We start from the raw sequence: 20,472 nt of genomic DNA on the forward strand, positions 1-20,472 counted from the left end.
GCAATCTGTTTAAGGTGCTATAGTTAGCTAGCTAACTATATAGCTAGGTGTCATCTAAAATAACCCTAATTTATAAGACAGTTATTATTTGATTAATGGTGGTCAGACCCATCTGTGAAGCTAGCCACAAAAAGGATTAGCCACAGTAGTGGACTTTGCTGTTAGCATTCAAAATAAAAGTAAGTCTTTGACAGTGATGCAAATGAATACAAATAGTATAATTTTTCCATAATTCAATAGCTCATGCTAAACGAGGTTGGAATGTTGTTATATAAAAACAATTTGTTAATTTGACAAATCTGAAATCACACTGGATGTATTATACTTTAGAATTGCATTGGGGGCATACTTATTTCACTGTACAGCCTTACCCCATGTCATTGATCCACAATCCATAGGTATCAGTCTACTCAGTGACACCCAGATAACATTAGCATTGTAGCTCTTATTGCGGGACTCTGAAACAACTGAATTGAGCTACATTTATTGTCAACCTATGTTTATTGAACACTATTCCCGAGAAAAAAACAATACTGCGTGGATGTTTTGGAGTTTGATAACTCAGAGGAGGACATTGGGAAGAAATATCTTGGTTATTGAGTAGACTGATACCCCATTTGATCCCCAATCCTTAGGTAAAGCTGTACAGTGCAATATGAATCTCAATAAACACAATGGGCTGACTGGGGAGGTGATTTCTCACAGTCCCGCGATAAGAGCTACAACGCTAATATTTGCATAAACTCTTCACAGTTGCACGTCAGCTTTGACATCGGTTTTGCACATCGGGACGTTAAACTAGACACCGATGTTGGCATTTTTAGCTAATATCGTCTGATTCCGATATGTTCACCGATATATTGTGCATCCCTTATATATATTAAATATAACACCGTACCAGTCAAAAGTTTGGACACCTACTCAATCAAGGGTGTTTATTTATTTTAGCTTTTTCTACATTGTAGAATAATAGTGAAGACATCAAAACTAGGAAATAACACATATGGAATCATGTAGTAATCAAAGAAGTATTAAACAAATGATATTTTAGATTCTTCAAAGTAGCCACCCTTTGCCTTGATCACACCTTTGCATTCTCTCAACCAGCTTCTTGAGGTAGTCACCTGGAATGCATTTGTGCCTTGTTAAAAGTTAATTTGTGGAGTTTCTTTCCTTAATGCGTTTGAGCCAATCAGTTGTGTTTTGACAAGGTAGGGGTGGAATACAGAAGATAGCCCTATTTGGTAAAATACCAAGTCCATATTATGGCAAGAACAGCTCAAATAAGCAAAGAGAAACGACAGTCCATCATTACTTTGAGACACGAAGGTCAGTCAATCTGGAAATTTCAAGAACTTTGAACGTTTCTTCAAGTGCAGTTGCAAAAAACATAAAGCGCTAAGGTGCAGGGTTGAGTAACCGGGTGGTAGCCGGCTAGTAACAGTGACAAAAGTTCAGGGCAGGGTACTGGGTGGAGGACGGCCAGTATTAACTATTTAACAGTCTGATGGCCTTGAAATAGAAGCTGTTCTTCAGTCTCTCGGTCCCAGCTTTGATGCCCCTGAACTTACCTCGCCTTCTGGATGATAGCGGGGTGAACAGGCCGCAAAACCCATCAAGTGCTATGATGAAACTGGCTCTCATGAGGACCACCACAGGAAAAGAAGACCCAGAGTTACCTCTGCTGCAGACGATAAGTTCATTAGAGTTATCAGCCTCAGAAATTCAGCCCAAATAAATGCTTCGGAGTTCAACTGCTTGACTCAGGCCTTTATGGTTGAATTGCTGCGGAGAAACCACTACTGAGAAGAAGAGACTTGCTTGGCCAAGAAACACGAGCAATGGACATTAGACTGGTGGAAATCTATCCTTTGGTCTGATGAGTCAAAATGTGAAATTTTTGGTTCCAACCGCCGTGTCTTTGTGAGAAGCAGAGTAGGTGAACGGATGATCTCCGCATGTGTGGTTCCCACCGTGAAGCATGGAGGAGATGGTGTGGGGGTGCTTTGCTGGTGACACTGTCAATTTATTTTGAATTCAAGGCACACTTAACCAGCATAGCTACCACAGCATTCTGCAGCGATACACCATCCCATCTGGTTTGCGCTTAGTGGGATTATCATTTGTTTTTCAAAAGCACAAAGACCCCAAACTAGTGGTGTAAAAAGTATTCAATTGTCATACTTGAGTAAAAGTAAAGATGCCTTAATAACAAATGACTGAATTTAGTCACCCAGTAAAATACTACTTGAGTAAAAGTTTTAAAAAATCTTGTTTTTAAATATACTTAACCTCTCTGGGCCAGTGGGACGCTTGCGTCCCACCTACTCAACAGCCAGTGGAATCCCGTGGCGCGATATTCAAATACCGTAGAAATGCTATTACTTCAATTTCTCAAACATATGACTATTTTACACCATTTTAAAGACAAGACTCTCGTTAATCTAACCACACTGTCCGATTTCAAAAAGGCTTTACAACGAAAGCAAAACATTAGATTACGTCAGCAGAGTACCCAGCCAGAAATAATCAGACACCCATTTTTCAAGCTAGCATATAATGTCACATAAACCCAAACCACAGCTAAATGCAGCACTAACCTTTGATGATCTTCATCAGATGACACTCCTAGGACATTATGTTATACAATACATGCATGTTTTGTTCAATCAAGTTCATATTTATATAAAAAAAACAGCTTTTTACATTAGCACGTGACTAGCATGTGACTAGCATTCCCACCGAACACTTCCGGTGAATTTACTAAATTACTCACGATAAACGTTCACAAAAAACATAACAATTATTTTAAGAATTATAGATACAGAACTCCTTTATGCAATCGCGGTGTCCGATTTTCAAATAGCTTTTCGGTGAAAGCACATTTTGCAATATTCTGAGTAGATATCACGGGCTAGCTATTTTGACACCCACCAAGTGTGGTACTCACCAAACTCAGATTTACTATTAGAAAAATTGGATTACCTTTGCTGTTCTTCGTCAGAATGCACTCCCAGGACTTCTACTTCAATAACAAATGTTGGTTTGGTTCCAAATAATCCATAGTTGTATCCAAATAGCGGCGTTTTGTTTGTGCGTTCAAGACACTATCCGAAGGGTAAAGAAGGGTGACGCGGCCGGTGCGTTTCGTGACAAAAGAATTCAAAATATTCCATTACCGTACTTCGAAGCATGTCAAACGCTGTTTAAAATCAATTTTTATGCCATTTTTCTGGTAAAAAAGCGATAATATTCCGACCGGGAAACCCTGTTTTCGTTCAAAGACGAAAAAATAAAAACATGGTGTCGGCTCGTGCACGCGCCCCAGTCTCATTGTTCTCAGATCGACCACTATCCAAATGCGCTACTGTTTTTCAGCCATGGCCTGCAAAGTCACCATTCAACGTTCTGGCGCCTTCTGAGAGCCTATGGGAGCGTTAGAAAATGTCACGTTATGCCAGAGATCCCCTGTTTTGGATAGAGATGATCAAGAAGGCCAAGAAATAGTCAGAGAGAGCGCTTCCTGTTTGGAATCTTCTCAGGTTTTGGCCTGCCAAATGAGTTCTGTTATACTCAGACACCATTCAAACAGTTTTAGAAACTTTAGGGTGTTTTCTATCCAAATCAAACAATTATATGCATATTCTAGTTACTGGGCAGGAGTAGTAACCAGATTAAATCGGGTATGTTTTTTATCCGGCCGTGCAAATACTGCCCCCTATCCCCAACAGGTTAAGTACAGTGGTGAAAAAAGTACATTTTCATACTTGTGTAAAAGTACAACGTAAATGCTATATATCAAATTCCTCATATTAAGCAAACCAGACTGCTCATTTTGTTTTTATTTTAAAACAATTACGGACAGATAGGGGCACATCATTTACGAATGCAGTATTTGTGTTTAATGAGTCCGCCAGATCAGAGGCACTAGGTATGACAATGCGTTGTATTGATGGGTGTGTGTGACTTGGACCATAACTCTGTCCTGCCTGAGTACTTTTTGGTGTCAGGGAAAATGAATGGGAGTAAAATACTTTTTTTTTTTTCTTTAGGAATGTAGTGGAGTATAGGTAAATGTAAAAAAATATAAATACTAAAGTATAGGACAGATACCCCAAAAAACGACTTAAGTAGAACTTTAAAATAATTTTACTTAAGTACTTTAAACGTCTGCCCAAAACACACCACCTGGTTGTGTAAGGGCTATTTGACCAAGAAGGAGAGTGATGGAGTGCTGCATCAGATGACCTGGCCTCAACAATCCCCCGACCTCAACCCAATTGAGATGGTTTGGGATGCTTTGGACCGCAGAGTGAAGGAAAAGCAGCCAACAAGTGCTCAGCATATGTGGGAACTCCAAGACTGCTGGAAAAGCATTCCAGGTGACTGCCTCATGAAGCTGGTTTGAGAGAATGCATGGAGTGTGCAAAGCTGTCAAGGCAAAGGGTTGCTACTTTGAAGAATATAAAATATATTTTTCGTTATTACATGATTCCATATTGTTATTTCATAGTTTTGATGTGACTGTTATTCTACAATGTAGAAAATAATACAAATAAAGAAAATAAACGTGTGTGTGTGTGTGCATACAGTTGAAGTCGGAAGTTTACATACACCTTAGCCAAATACATTTAAACTCACAATTCAATCCTAGTAAAAATGACCTGTCTTAGGTCAGTTAGGATCACCACTTTTATTTTAAGAATGTGAAATGTCAGAATAATAGTAGCGAGAATGATTTATTTCAGCTTTTATTTCTTTCATCACATTCCCAGTTGGTTAGAAGTTTACATGCACTCAATTCGTATTTGGTAGCATTGCCTTAAATTGTTTAACTTAGGTCAAATGTTTCGGGTTGCCTTCCACAACCTTGCCACAATAAGTTGGGTGAATTTTTGGCCCATTCCTCCTGACAGAGCTGGTGTAACTGAGTCAGGTTTGTAGACCTTGCTCGCACACAATTTTTCAGTTCGACCAAGCTTTAACTTCCTGACTGATGTCTTGAGATGTTGCTTCAATATATCGACATAATGTTCTTGCCTCATGATGCAATCTATTTTGTGAAGTGCACCAGGCCCTCCTGCAGCAAGCACCCCCACAACATGATGCTGCCACCACCGTGCTTCATGGTTGGGATGGTGTTCTTTGTCTTGCAAGCGACCCCCCCCCCCCCCCCCTTTTCATCCAAACATAACAATGGTCATTATGGCCAAACAGTTATATTTTGGATATTTCTCCAAAAAGTACGATCTTTGGCCCCATGTGCAGTTGCAAACCGTAGTCTGGCTTTTTTATGGCGATTTTGGAGCAGTGGCTTCTTCCTTGCTGAGCGGCCTTTCATGTTATGTCGATATAGGACTCGTTTTAATGTGGATATAGATACTTTTGTATCTGTTTCCTCCAGCATCTTCACAAGGTCCTTTGCTGCTGTTCTGGGATTGATTTGCACTTTTCACACCAAAGTACGTTCATCTCTAAGAGACCGAACGTGTCTCCTTCCTGAGCGGTATGACAGCTGCATGGTCCCATGGTGTTTATACTTGCCTACTATTGTTTGTACAGATGAACGTGGTACCTTCAGGTGTTTGGAAATTGCTCCCAAGGATGAACCAGACTTGTGGAGGTCTACCATTTTTTTTTTCTGATGTCTTGGCTGATTTCTTATGATTTTTCCCATGATGTCAAGCAGAGGCACTGAGTTTGAAGGTTGGCCTTCAAATACCTCCAATTGACTCATGATGTCAATTAGCCTATCAGAAGCTTCTAAAGTCATTACATAATTTTCTGGAATTTTCTAAGCTGTTTAAAGGCACAGTCAACTTAGTGTATGTAAACTTCTGACCCAATGGAATTGTGATACAGTGAAATAATCTGTCTGTAAACAATTGTTTGGAAAAATTACTTGTGTCATGCACAAAGTAGATGTCCTAACTGACTTGCCAAAACTATCGTTTGTTAACAAGAAATTTGTGGAGTGGTTGAAAAACGAGTTTTAATGACTAACATAAGTGTATGTAAACTTCTGACTTCAACTGTTTGTATCTCTCTCTCGTAAGACATGATATAGGCCCAGTCCTCAGGCAGATAAAAAGATGTGAAATGATTTGTTAGACCTACCGTCAAAAAGACCAGACAATCTCTTGTAACAGTTTATTTTCACAATGTGCAGTTTATCGATCACTTTTTACCCTGAGTGTGTTATTTTGTCTTTTGTTAGGCCTACTTTGTGTAAAGCATTGTTAGTCCCATTTCACTCTCTTTTTTTCCCCTTTTGTATAGAGCGAGGATTTAGGCCTGACAGGCTCCTGTCCTGTAGGGAGATCTCGATTTTGCCAACCCACACCACTGACGCCATCATTAGGGTTTTGATCAACAGCAGTGTGTACACGGGGGGAGAAATAGTCATTTTCCTGATCTAATTACTGTGAGGAGGCAGTTTAGCATAGCTTCCTGTAATGTCTGATTTTACCTCTTGTCAGGGGCTATTAAAGGAAGCTGGGTTAATCTTTCTGGAAATCTTCTTTCCACTCAGGGAGGAGTGCCTGCCTTAAATTCCGTACTACTCCCATGAAGCTGACAGGAACCATCATACCACTGTGGTATGTATGAGCTAATACTTGAAGGTACTGCTGACTTTCTATTGCTACTGTTTGTTGCTCTTCTTTGAACGAATGACCTGAATGACCTCCATGTACATATTACCTCGACTAACCCATACCCCTGCACATTAACTTGGTGCCAGTACTCTCTGTATGTAGCCTCATTATTCTTGTTTTGTTGCTTTTTTATTTAGTAAATATTCACTAACTGCATTGTTGTTTAAAAGGGCTTATAAGTAAGCATTTCACTGTAAGTTCTACACCTGTTGTATTCGGCACATGTGACAAATACATTTTGATTTGATTGCTAGTGACAGCTGGTTTTGAAAGAACAACAAACCTGTCCTTTTGGCTTCTTTAATTCCCCCGAATGGACTGTTTTACAGTGCTCTCTCTCTCTCTCGAACACACACACACACTTTGTATCACCATATCACCACCCACATACTGCTTTACAATGAACTAATAGATTAAATGCACAATTTGAGTTTTGGGGTTAATAAAACGTAGTTAAAAATTGTGTGAAGTGCCGAACCCATTCAACAGCCTGGGCCAGGCTTTTAGGGCAAAGGGCCATGCTTCCTAAGAGAATCCCACACACCCAGAACAACAAGCTTTTTAATACCAGCAGCAGCAGCACTCCACTCACCTCTCTTGTCGTTAGATGAGGCACGCACAGTTAGATGGATGGATTAGCAAATGAATTGCAGACCCCTCTAAAGACCCCCTCAAACTCATTTGTCATTCAGTCTCATTCCCTGCATCTGTAATTCGCACGCTTTGAGTTTGAGTCGCTGCATGTTTTTTCGAACAACTTCTAACTTATAAAATGCCATCTTATTACGGTCAAATACAATCTCATACCTCGACCTACACATTGTATAAGTTGTTTTTGTATGTGGAGTGTATTTAACTGTGCAGTTTCCCTATCACCAGTGTTTTTTCCTCCCTTACCTATTATTCAGTGCTCTAGCTAAACGAACATACTAGCTGGGCCTTATCAGTGGCACTCCATATGGATGTCTAGTCTGTTGCTAAGGCCAGCAGGCTGTGTTAAGCCACCTTGCACCCTGCCTGACTCCTCACTAAATCACCTGTGTCACTGCCTGCTGCCTGCCTCTCCCATGTGACAGAGGGAGCAGAACAGGGTATAACAGCTCAGCCATCCACACCCTGCCCTGAGGATTCCTTTACCCAGTACCACCCATCTCTCTCTGTCTCTCTGCAGTGTGTGGGGGGCCGATGGGTCTGCTCTTTAGAGACCCCAATTATCCCTGACTAGCAGACCTCCTGAAGGTGCAGAGGAAGTGCAGCTATGTCATGGCAGCTGGAATAGTGATGGGATGGTTAGCGTAAGCCATGTCTCATTTCTGCTAAATAGTTCACATGAAATAACCACTTGTGCACATCAACAAATCAAATCAAAATCAAATTTATTTTTATATAGCCCTTCGTACATCAGCTGATATTCTCAAAGTGCTGTACAGAAACCCAGCCTAAAACCCCAAACAGCAAGCAAAGCATGTGAAAGAAGCACGGTGGCTAGGAAAAACTCCCTAGGAAAAACTCCCTAGAAAGGCCAAAAACCTAGGAAGAAACCTAGAGAGGAACCAGGCTATGAGGGGTGGCCAGTCCTCTTCTGGCTGTGCAGGGTGGATATTATAACAGAACACGGTCAAGATGTTAAAATGTCAACAGCAGATTGACTTTAAATAGGCCTAGTACGTACTGTCCTGTAGGCCTATATAAGCTGTGTTGATGTGATATTGAGGTGGTGGTGGTGTTCAGTTCATGTCAAACTTTGATAAATGGTAATTTGTCCTCTGAGCTGCCCTGGTTGGGTCTGGGCTGTTCTAGCCAAGCCATAACTGAGAGATTCATTTATCATTAGGCTGCTCCATCCAAAGTCCCCTCCTTCATCAGCTCAAGACTGCTATCTCAGCCTGACTGTTGCCTCCGGGCCCTATTGCAGGAGAAAGAGGGTCAATAGCGAAGAATGTGCTGTCGGGTGCATTAATGTTGCGTTCAATTGCATAAACCTTTGAGCGGGCCTCATCAGTCTTTAACCGTTGGACAGCTAGGGGAAAGATGGCTATGTGAGTTAGGTAGTTTGAGAAGGCATGATGCAAGAGTGTGTGTGTTGCTCATTTTAACCAAAACTGGTGTACTCCTAGTTCTTTCGGGAATAATATATTTTGTGACAATCGGGTATTTGCAATGCAGACCATGCTTCCTCATCTCCCAGTGAGTGGCAAGGGCAGAGAGGTGCTGACTGTCTTTGGGAGACATACAGACTGGTATGCTTTGGCTATGACAGACAGACGGATGTAGTGAATAAATAGACTGTGGTATGCTTTGGCTTTGGACAGACAGACAGACAGACAGATGTGCAGTGTGCTTTGGCCGGGGCTGCTGCTCTGTGAGCCTGGGAGGGCCAGATGTTCCCATGCAGACACACGGGTGAGATGTTTGCCATGCAGGATAAGGGCCGGGAGCTGGCGTACTCCGCAGTGGGGGCACACACACATACGCACACACAAAGGACATGAAGGGATCCCAAATGTCTGCCACTCTCTTCCCCTGGCAACACACCTTTAGACACCCTGGCCACAGAGAAGGATCTCTTTTATCCCAGACAGGCCCTGTGTTGATGTCAACATTGCAATTGAGCTGACCTTACCTGCTGCTGTACATGGACAGAAAATATAATTGTTTGGGCTTTTGGGTTGTATCGACGAGGATATCCAGCACATGGAGGGAAAAGGGGCCTGGCATACAGGGAGGGCAGGGCAGGCTTAGTCTCTCACCACATTTTGGTGTGCATCTCTGAATGTGTCTGTGTATTTAGGCTATATGTATAAGAGATCAGGATAGTTTAATGGCGCTGTGGATAAATGTTCCAAGCCAGACTGAGTGCGGCGGTGCTCTGCTCAGTTCTGTGGCTGGTTGTGTAACACTGCCTGTCTACATGGTGGTTTGTGTGTGTTAAGCCCTTTTAGGATGATTTAATGGCCTTAGCTCTCCCACAGCTCAGACTACTGGAGCTGCAGTGAGCCTCCTCCTAAATCAAGCCACCTGACACCCTGGTGCTGCTGCTGACCTACGCCGGAGTCTCCTCTCGCGAGTGTGTCTGTCCTCAGAGCGAGGAACAGCTGCATTGATTTGGATCTGTTTGCTGAGCACTCAGAGGAGAAATGATAGCCGTTGGAACACCAGGAGAGAGAGAGAGGAGGGTGTCGGGAACCACTGTTCCACATGTGTACACACACAACTCCACCTCTGATTCCTATGTGAGGACAGCCTGGGATCCCAATCAGCAGCACTTTAAAAGCTTTCCTCTTTCTCCCTTTAATCGCAGGCTCAATTTGTCACCGGCGTGTCCAATTTCTGATAAGCGCTTGAATGTGAGCGAGCAAGGCAGGGGAAGAGCAGCACAAAATGGATGCACCTGCTCATAAATGAAATCAAGCCACTCCATCTTCATTTCCCTTTGCTGCTACGCTTGCCTGCCTGGAACAATGCTGTTGAGCATTAGCTCGGCTCTGTCCACACACAAACTCAGGCTGGGTCTGAAATGGCACCCTATTTCCTATATAGTGCACTACATTTGACCAGGGCCCATTGGGGCCCATATAGTGCACTATATAGGCAGGCACTATATAGGGAATAGGATGCCATTTCTACAGACACTGAGTCAAGCCCATTTGAGACTAAACCAAAATGGAGAGGGTGGAGTGCGCAGTCATGTGTTTGGGCTGCTGACAGGCATTAAACTGTTTTTCACTAGTTTGACCAGTCAGATAACGCACAACACTGGCATCTGTCCCACTCTCCTCTCTCTGCCTGCCTGCTTGTGCAGTATGCACTCAATCACACACATTTTGAAGCACACGTCCACATTTTGAATCACGCTACACAGTACGCACACCTTTTACGTCACATTTTGACTCACTCATACAGTATCTCACACGCACACATTTCGAAGCACCCACAGCTGATACACACATTTTTGCTGGGAATGTTACCTTGGGCATACCTGTAATTCCATACATAAGTGGCTGTGTGGTAGGTTTCTCTGATGTAGGCCCACACCACAGCTATGTGACACATTAGTGCTTCTGAAACCCTAGTGTCCCTTCGGGGGGGCATCACAGCTTCCTGCTGCTTTACAACTCACAGGATTCTCACATTTAACCCACCCTGCCAACTCTCTCTCTCTCTCTCTCTCTCTCTCTCTCTCTCCTCTGTCTCTCTCTCTGTCTCTCTGCTCTCTCTCTCTCTCTCTGTATTGGTCGATAAATGTATAGGGTTGCAAAATTCCCAGGTTTCCTAGAAATCCCAGTTTCAAGATTCATGGAATCGGGAGGGATTAAGCAGGAAATCTGTGAATCCTCCAACCAGGATTTCTGGAAAATTGCAACCATACTCCTGTGGTCTGGCTTGTGCAAGGTGCAATCTACAGATGTAGTCGCTCTGGATAAGAGCGTCTGCTAAATGACGTAAATGTAGTATCTCCATCTGCAGTTGTGCTTTTGGTCATTTCCATGTAAAAGGATCCATGAGCACCAACATGTGAAGTTCATATGAGCATGTTAAATTGGGTGTCAAATGAAAGCTGAGCCTATATTTCAGAGAAATTAAGGCATGTATATGTTTTTCAACCTTTTTCTGTCATTAAAAATTTGGAATAAGCCAAGGCTTTGATTTCTGGTCAAACAGATAGAAGAGAGGTCTTAGAAAACATCTACCAGAAAAGGTCTTAAAGGGTATTAGAAATGCATCAAAACACAATCATGTTGAAGTAAAGACACCTGCCAACTAATATCAACACTTATATTTAATTTTGAAGAAACATTGCTTTGTGCCTTGAAATTCCGTTACCGAAAACACATCTTTTAAGATATTTTCTAATTTCTCTCCCTCATGAGAAGGGAGAATAATGAAAGTTCACAGAAGTAACAAGTTAAGAGAGGCCTATCGATTTAGTGTTTTTACTGATACCAAATCGGTAACGGAATTTCTACAATTTGGATTGGCAACAATGGGAAATCATAGTAGTCACAAACCACAGTTGGGTTCACAAATTTGGACAGCACAGTACTAGGGATGGGCACGTTTCTTCCAGTATCCGAACGGACGTTAGTATTCGATTTACTTGGGAGAGTATTCATTTTTTAATAGAGCATTACATTCAACATTTTAATAAAACAACAGTTTTGAGTTTGAGGGTGCCCCATTAAAAAAAAACAATGTTGTCAGTCAATCAAAGCGGTCAGTCGGTCTCCATGTGTAGGAAGTGAAGTGGGATATTTCTAATCATTGCAAAATGGAATAAAAATTGCAGAATTAAGTTGGCTAAATGAAGAGGAGGCTACAATGATCAACCTACGGAAGACGGGGGGCAATTTCATAAATATTGATGCATCTCAACATAGAAGCCATTAGGTGATTCGGTTGAGACTTGAGTGCATGACTTCACTCTGAGCCCTTGACAAAACACCACAAAACATGGCGGACAATTTCTCTCGCCTCGGATATGAAACCAGTAGTAACCACCAAATTCAATGACATTAATACGAATCTGACATTCCTGCGCCCCAATAACATTGTCTCTGAGGACGGCTTGCACGCTAGCTACAGTATTTGATTCATATCAGCCGTTTTCTTATTGAACAGCTCAGCTAGCTAGTAAAATGCTCATTTGCAATGCTAGCTAGCTACCGTTAGCTAGACTCGGGACCTCATGGGGACATACTGTAGGTTTCAGGGGCCAGCCAGCTGGTTAGATATGATTGCACCATAATGCAACAACTGGCTACTAGTTTGTTTTCAGACACATATTTTCAACTCGTCAACCTAGTTTATCCACTGGCCACCGCTTTTAGGAGGATAGCTAATCACTGAAATCTAGCTAGCTAGATCACTGGTCAGGCAGTAGCCACTAACTAATCGTGGACGCATGACCTATTCTTTGATACTTTTGGATTAACTTGATCATGTCAAGCAACACAGACCATTTGTGGAATGGAAACATAACAATTAGTGGGCTTGTTTTTGTGAATGATCAGACCGTGAAAGTAAAATAGCTTGGTAGCTAGCTGGTGATGCTTTTATTTATTATTTGGTGATCAAGTTTAAGCTGGGTTTCCCAAATGGCATGAGCTAGCTAAACAGACGGCTCTGTAGAGCATCTGTGGGACATCACCCGACGGGGGCTATGTCGAGACTCATGAATATTCATGAAATTCCCCCCGCTTTCCTACGGAAAGACATTTCGCAACAGGTAGGCTCTTGTTTCATATGAATGGAGTTGTTGTAGACATTGGATGTACAGCGCAGCAAAATAGCCTCAATTAGCCTTGTTAGCTAGCTTCTTTACAACAATTTGATTCAGTCAAGAGAGGCACTACCAGGTAGACAAAATAGTGTAATACATTTATTTATTTTTTTAAATGTATTACCCCTTTTTTTCTCCCCAATTTCGTGGTATCCAATTTGGTAGTTAGTCCTGTCTCATCGCTGCAACTCCCATACGGGCTCGGGAGAGGCGAAGGTCGAGAGCCGAGCGTCATCCTAAACACAACCCAACCGCACTGCACTGCTTCTTGACACAATGCCCACTTATCCCACAGGGGGCCAGCACAGAAAAAAAAAAAAAAAGTATGAAATGTATGCATTCACTACTGTAAGTCGCTCTGGATAAGAGCGTCTGCTAAATGACTAAAATGTAAAAATGTTAACCCAGAAGCCAGCCGCACCAATGTGTCGGAGGAAACACTGTCCACCTGGCAACTGTGTCAGCGTGCACTGCGTCGGGCCCGCCACAGGAGTCGCTAGTGCGTGATGGGACAAGGACATCCCTGCCAGGGAAACCCTAGCTAGCACTGCCTTAGACCACTGCGCCACTCAGGAGGCCTGTGATAGATAACTATGGCAGCAACAAGTTTGTCTAACTAGCGTGAGTCGGTTTGGCTACTTTCTCTCCCCCAATCCATACATAGACTGTCACACACACCGGCCTTTGCTCCTCTCTCGCCCCTTACCAACCCTCCTGCTGAAACAAGTAGTGTGCGAGCAAGTCTCCATTGAAGTAAAAAAATATATATATATATATATATATATAAATATATATATACAGTGCCTTGGGAAAGTATTCAGACCCATTAACTTTTTCCACATTTTGTTACGTTACAGCCTTATTCTAAAATGGATAAAAAAAAATACTAATCCTCAGTAATCTACACAATACCCCATAATAACAAAGCGAAAACAGGTTTAGAAATGTGTGCAAATGTCTTAAAAAATAAAAACGTATCTTATTTACATAAGTATTCAGACCCTTTGCTATTAGACTCGAAATTGAGCTCAGGTGCATCCTTGACATGTTTCTACAACTTGATTGGAGTCCACCTGAGGTAAATTTCAATTGATTGGATATGATTTGAAAACGCACACAAGTCTATATAAGGTCCCACAGTTGACAGTGCATGTCAGCAAAAATCAAGCCATGAGGTCGAAGGAATTGTCTGTAAAGCTCAGAGACAGGATTGTGTCGAGGCACAGATCTGGAAAAGGGTACCAAAACATTTCTGCAGCAATGGTCCCCAAGAACACAGTGGCCTCCATTCTTCAATGGAAGAAGTTTGGAACCACCAAGGCTCTTCCTAGAGCTGGCCGCCCGGCCAAACTGAGGAATCGGGGGAGAAGGGAGGTGACCAAGAATCCGATGGCTACTCTGACAGAGCTCTAGTGTCCCTCTGTGGAGATGGGATAACCTTCCAGAAGGACAACCATCTCTGCAGCACTCCACAAATCAGGCCTTTACGCTAGAGTGGCCAGACGGAATCCAAAAAGGCACATGAAAGCCCACTTGGAGTTTGCCAAAAGGCACCTAAAAGACTATGAGAAACAAGATTCTCTGGTCTGCTGAAACCAAGATGGAACTCTTTGGCCTGAATGCCAAGTGTCACGTCTGGATGAAACCTGGCACCATCCCTATGGTGAAGCATCGTGGTGGCAGCATGCTGTGGTGTTTTCAGCAGCAGGGACTGGGAGACTAGTCAGGCTCAAGGCAAAGATGAACGGAGCAAAGAACAGAGAGATCAGAGAGATACAGAGATATATCCTTGATGAAAACCTGCTCCAGAGCGCTCAGGACCTCAGACTGGGGCGAAGGTTCACCTTCCAATAGGAGAACGACCCTAAGCACACAGCCAAGACAACGCAGGAGTGGCTTTGGGACATGTCCTTGAGTGGCTCAGCCAGAGCCCGGGCTAAAACCCGATCGAACATCTCTGGAGAGACCTGAAAATGGCTGTGCAGCAACATCCAATCTGACAGAGCTCGAGAGGGTCTGCAGGGAAGAATGGGAGAAACTCCCCAAATACATGTGTGCCCAGAGGTCTGAATACTTTCTGAATGCACTGTATGGATGTATCTAGACTGGGGGTCTGAATACTTTCAGAATACACAAATGCATGCATACATGTGTGTGTGTGTGTGTGTGTGTGTATGTATATATATATGCATACATACATACATACATACATACATACATACATACATACATACATACATACATACATACATACACAGTTGAAGTCGGAAGTTTACATACACCTTAGCCAAATACATTTAAACTCAGTTTTTCACAATTCCGGACATTTAATCCTAGTAAAAATACCCTATCTTAGGTCAGTTAGCATCACCACTTTATTTTAAGAATGTCAAATGATCCTCTCAAGCTCTGTCAGGTTGGTTGGGGAGCATCGCTACACAGCTCTCCAGAGATGTTGGATCGGGTTCAAGTCCGGGATCTGGCTGGGCCACTCAAGGACATTCAGAGACTTGTCCCGAAGCCACTCCTGAATTGTCTTCGCTTTTGTGCTTAGGGCCGTTGTCCTGTTGGAAGGTATACCTTCACCTCAGTCTGATGTACTGAGCACTCTGGAGCAGGTTTTTGTTAAGGATCTCTCTGTACTTTGCTCCGTTCATATTTCCCTCGATCCTGACTAGTCTCTTGGTCCCTGCCGCTGTAAAACATCCCCACAGCATGATGCTGCCACCACCGTGCTTCATCATAGGGATGGTGCAAGGTTTCCTCCAGATGTGATGCTTGGCATTCAGGCCAAATAGTTCAATCTTGGTTTCATCAGACCAGAGAATCTTGTTTCTCATGGTCTGAGAGTCTTTAGGTGCCTTTTGGCAAACTCCAAGCTGGCTGTCATGTGCCTAATGCTGTGGCGTGGCTTCCGTCTGGCCACTCTACCATAAAGGCCTTATTGGTGGAGTACTGCAGAGATGGCAGTCCTTCTGGAAGGTTCTCCCATCTCCACAGAGGAACTTTGAAGCTCTATCAGTGACCATCGTGTCTTGGTGGTTCCAAACTTCTTCCATTTAAGAATGATGAAGGGAACTGTGTTCTTGGGGACCTTCAATGTTGCAGAATTGTTTTGTTTTTTTGTACCTTTCCCCAGATATGTGCCTCAACACAATCCTGTCTTGGAGCTCTACGTACAATTGCTTCAACCTCATGGCTTGGTTTTTGCTCTGACATGCACTGTCAACTGTGGGACCATATATAGACCAGGTGTGTGCGCCTTTTCAAATCATGTCCAATCAATTGAATTTACCACAGGTGGACTCCAATCAAGTTGTAGAAAGATCTCAAGGATGGTCAATGTAAACAGGATCTACCTGAGCTAAATTTCAAGTCTCAAAACAAAGGGTTTGGAATACTTATGTAAATAAGGTATCTGTTAAAAAAAACACGTATAAATGTGCTAAAATGTCAAGAGTTTTCTCTTTAGCGCATGTGATAAGATACATGATGACTAACGAAAATATACCCGCGCCAATTTAATTCCAGTAAATTGTGCTGATTAACCTATAAACTGATAAGCATGACCTGTTAAATATATTTTCTGCAGCTAACCGATCAATGGTTAACCGTGAACATCCCTAGTACTGAACTCTACTGTACTGTTCTGTGCTGTACTGTACTCTACGGAGCTCTACTGTTATGTACTTTGATGTCAAACACATGTCTATGATTGGTTCAGATTTGACCAACCAAATGTTGTATTGTTGGGGCAGAGCTCATTAAAATAATAACCAGTGTGTAGAATCATACCCCAATATACAAAAAAGCATATTGCATATTTGTAACTTTTGTGTACCTATTTGGGAAACATCACCATGAAGACATTCATATCCATAATTATGCATTTCTTTGTAGTACAGATCAGGGACCGATGATGAAATTCAGTTATCGTGTGTAAATCCACTTCACTTACTGTAGTTCAATAACCAAAATAGATTTTTCAAAGTCAATGTGTCATGTCGTAGCTGACACCCCATTCTTTCTGCAGACATCGTTGAATCTTAAATTGGACCAGATATTTAAGAGTTTTTGGAAACACAGAGGGAGATTTTACAGAAATTCTGTTACTGAACTTTGCATCTGCACAATTCTGCCAGGAAATGTGTTTTTGTAAAATGTTCAGTGTAAATTGTTATAAGTAGTCCTGTGCATGGACTTGTATGGTTTGTTAAACTTTGAAATCATTGGGTTTTGTTTAGCATACATTATTTTTCAGCGCAATTCCGTTATCGTGGAATTGCCTTTTTACAAACACTACATAGCTTGGTGTTGGTGTCAGACATCTCCACGTGACTGCCTGGCTGCATTGTCTCCTTTTGATAAAGAGTAAAACTCTTAGATTACATTGCTGTGGGATTTAGAAAAGACAAAAGGGACAATGTTGCTCTTGTATGAAGACGATAAGGCCTATCTCAGGGCTGTAGTGTGGTTAGCCTACCCCTGAGGGTATACTGCAGAGTAGGGTCTCTCCTCTCATGTGGCGTGCAAGTCGCTCTCCCTCACAGGTATCAGTCATCCGCCATGTACCAATCTGTGTTTGAACAGATGCAGGCCAGGGCTGCTCCAAACCTAACTGTCAAGTGTCACTCTTAATTGCGAAGCAGGAAGAGTAATGGCTACCACAGATCCTTGCCACGGCTGTTTTTATAAATATCCCCATGCTGATTAATTATAAAGGCTAGCGCTAGGTGCTTTTAGCACTAGATGTATTTAGTGTGACTAAATCAAATGTAGGACTTTTAAATTGTTTTGTTTAAAAACCTACAGCTCTGAAGCGCTGCCCAGAGATCTCAATATGGTTTTTAATGCATGTCAGCCATTGGGGATTCTCTCCCTCTCTGTGGTTGGTTTTTAGACTATCACATCTCTGAAAGCAGTTGGTTTTTCCCTCACTGAGGCATGTCCTCTCCAACCCTCTGTCTGCACTGTGAATGGAGGTAGAGTGGAAAGATAGATACGTAAATAAGTAGCCTCACACTCCTGTCTCGCACTTTCCACATTAAGGAGTCAAGTGGGTGAGTGGTAATTAGTGGGTGTGTGTTGTAATGACTGGCCTCAGGATGAGATCAGGTCAGGACGCCTCCAGTTAATATCTCCCGACTCATACACTCACTCTACCAGTCCTAGGAGCCATGTGTCTAATATGGCACGCTATTCCCTGTGTGGGTGGGTAGGTAGGTAGGTAGGTAGGTAGGTAGGTAGGTAGGTAGGTAGGTAGGTAGGTAGGTAGGTAGGTAGGTTTGACCAGGCCATAAGAGCTAGGATCCCATTTCAGACGCACCCTCAGTTTCCTCCCCCAGCTAGAGGATGAGGAGCCAATCAGTACTTTGTTGGCTAACTGGCTAGGCAGGCCCAGAGGCTCTCATTCAGGCTAAAGGCATCCTCATGCTTCCCATCCGAAACAGTTTGGAACCATTCGTGCATATTATGTGATGTTTTTGGTCTTCTACGCCCATTTTGTCGGTGATTGGTCAACAGTAGGGATTCTTCAATGAAATGTTTTGTCATTCAATGAGAGACAAATAGTTTTTATGCAAATGTTTTCACATAAATACTGCACCTAGAATCTTAGATGTAAAGTTGTGCGACTAAGATCTGCAAAAACGTCAAAATGAATGACAGATTTCTTGAGTTATTCTGACTACGATGGGCAAACCAGTCAATTGCAGCTTTTTTTCTCATTTTTCAAGCGAAGGTCTTTTAAGGCAGGGTTTTCGTTCCTGGGGCCCCACCTTGGTGCATGTTTTTTTTTTTTTTTGTCCTAGCACTGCACAGTGCTAGTCAAATAACCAACTCATCATCAAGCTTTGATTATTTGATTCAGCTGTGTAGTGCTAGGGCAAAAACCAAGGGGGGGCCCAGGACCGAGTTTGGGAAATCCTGTTTTATTATTCTGTTTTTATTGTAATGTATACAAGGCTCTTGTAAAATAAATGTTTTATCTCAATGTGACTCCCTATTTAAATAAAGGTTAAATAAACAGTCGTTCGTTCGCCTAGCAACACTTTTTAAAATGAGAGCCACTGATGGTTAATGACCGACAGAACACAACGGATTAGGGATGAGGCCAATGGGGTGATAAGTGATCACCGTAACCACTAGCCAGTAAGCACAAACTATTCAGCAATGAAAATGTTCTAAAACATAATGCAACCAAACCATATTGCTCTCTTAAATAATGTAACAATTCACAAGCATCTTTTGCAGACAAAGGGTTTGTTTTCTTGTCTGTAACATTTTAGCAGACGCTCTTATCCAGAGCGACTTACAGTAGTGAATGCATACATTTCATTTCATACATTTTATTTTTTCCGTACTGGCCCCCCGTGGGAATCGAACCCACAACCCTGGCGTTGCAAACACCATGCTCTACCAACTGAGCTACAGGGAAGGCTAGTGTAAGCTACACTCATTACATTTTATCTTCATGACAAAGGCACAGAGTTACTATAACAGCATGTCTTTATCAAGTAACGTTAGCCTATCAAAAATAAATGTTTAACTCTCTCACCAATATAAAAGTAAAGTAGGCCTACCTTAGAACATTACAACAAACCAGGCTTAATTTGTATGAAAATCATGTGGTAAAAGCAAATTGCGACTGGAAACATGGGTATAAATGAATTCACCGTGACGAGCTTAGAAGTTCAGCATTCCAGAGTCACCTCTTCACTGTTGATGTTGAGACTGGTGTTTTGCGGGTACTATTTAATGAAGCTACCAGTTGAGGACTTGTGAGGCGTCTGTTTCTCAAACTAGACTCTCTAATGTACTTGTCCTCTTGCTCAGTTGTGCACCGGGGCCTCCCACTCCTCTTTCTATTCTGGTTAGAGACAGTTTGCGCTGTTCTGTGAAGGGAGTAGTACACAGTGTTGTACGAGATCTTCAGTTTCTTGGCAATTTCTCGCATGGAATAGCCTTCATTTCTCAGAACAAGAATTGACTGACGAGTTTCAGAAGAAAGTACTTTGCTTCTGGCCATTTTGAGCCTGTAATTGAACCTACAAATGCTGATGCTCCAGATACTCAACTAGTTTAAAGAAGGCCGGTTTTATTGCTTCTTTAATCAGTACAACAGTTTTCAGCTGTGCTAACATAAGTGCAAAAGGGTTTTCTAATGATCAATTAGCCTTTTAAAATGATCAATGTGCCATTTAAACACAGGAGTGATGGTTGCTGATAATGGGCATCTGTACGCCTATGTAGATATTCCATTAAAAATCAGCTGTTTCCAGCTACAATAGTAATTTACAACATTAACAATGTCTACACTGTATTTCTGATGAATTTGATATTTTAATGGACAAAAAAAGTTGTTTTTCTTTCAAAAACAAGGACATTTGTAAGTGACCCCAAACGTTTGAACGCGTGTGGGTGGTGGCAAGAAAAAGTATGTGAACCCTCTGGAAATACCTGGATTTCTGCATTAATTGGTAATAAAATTTGATCTGATCTTCATCTAGGTCACAACAATAGACAAACACTCTGCTT

The 20,472-nt window shown here is 42.2% G+C and overlaps 1 protein-coding gene across 11 annotated transcripts in view; it reads left to right on the plus strand.

Annotated features, from left to right (window-relative positions):
- Positions 1 to 20,472, plus strand: part of LOC106567988 (protein FAM222B-like) — an 83,243-nt gene that overhangs the window by 38,082 nt on the left and 24,689 nt on the right. For 5 of the 11 annotated variants that reach the window (XM_014137944.3, XM_014137941.3, XM_014137943.3 and 2 more), the window contains exon 2: positions 6,533 to 6,623. The exons of 1 other annotated variant lie outside the window; for it this stretch is intronic. The gene's annotated coding sequence lies outside the window, so the exon portion shown is untranslated. The remainder of the gene's footprint in view (positions 1 to 6,532; positions 6,624 to 20,472) is intronic. 5 more of the 11 variants (XM_014137947.3, XM_014137942.3, XM_014137945.3 and 2 more) reach the window with 1 other exon arrangement.

This window comes from Salmo salar, chromosome 13 (assembly GCF_965601325.2).
Source record: "Salmo salar chromosome 13, fSalSal1, whole genome shotgun sequence".
Lineage (NCBI taxonomy): Eukaryota > Metazoa > Chordata > Actinopteri > Salmoniformes > Salmonidae > Salmo > Salmo salar.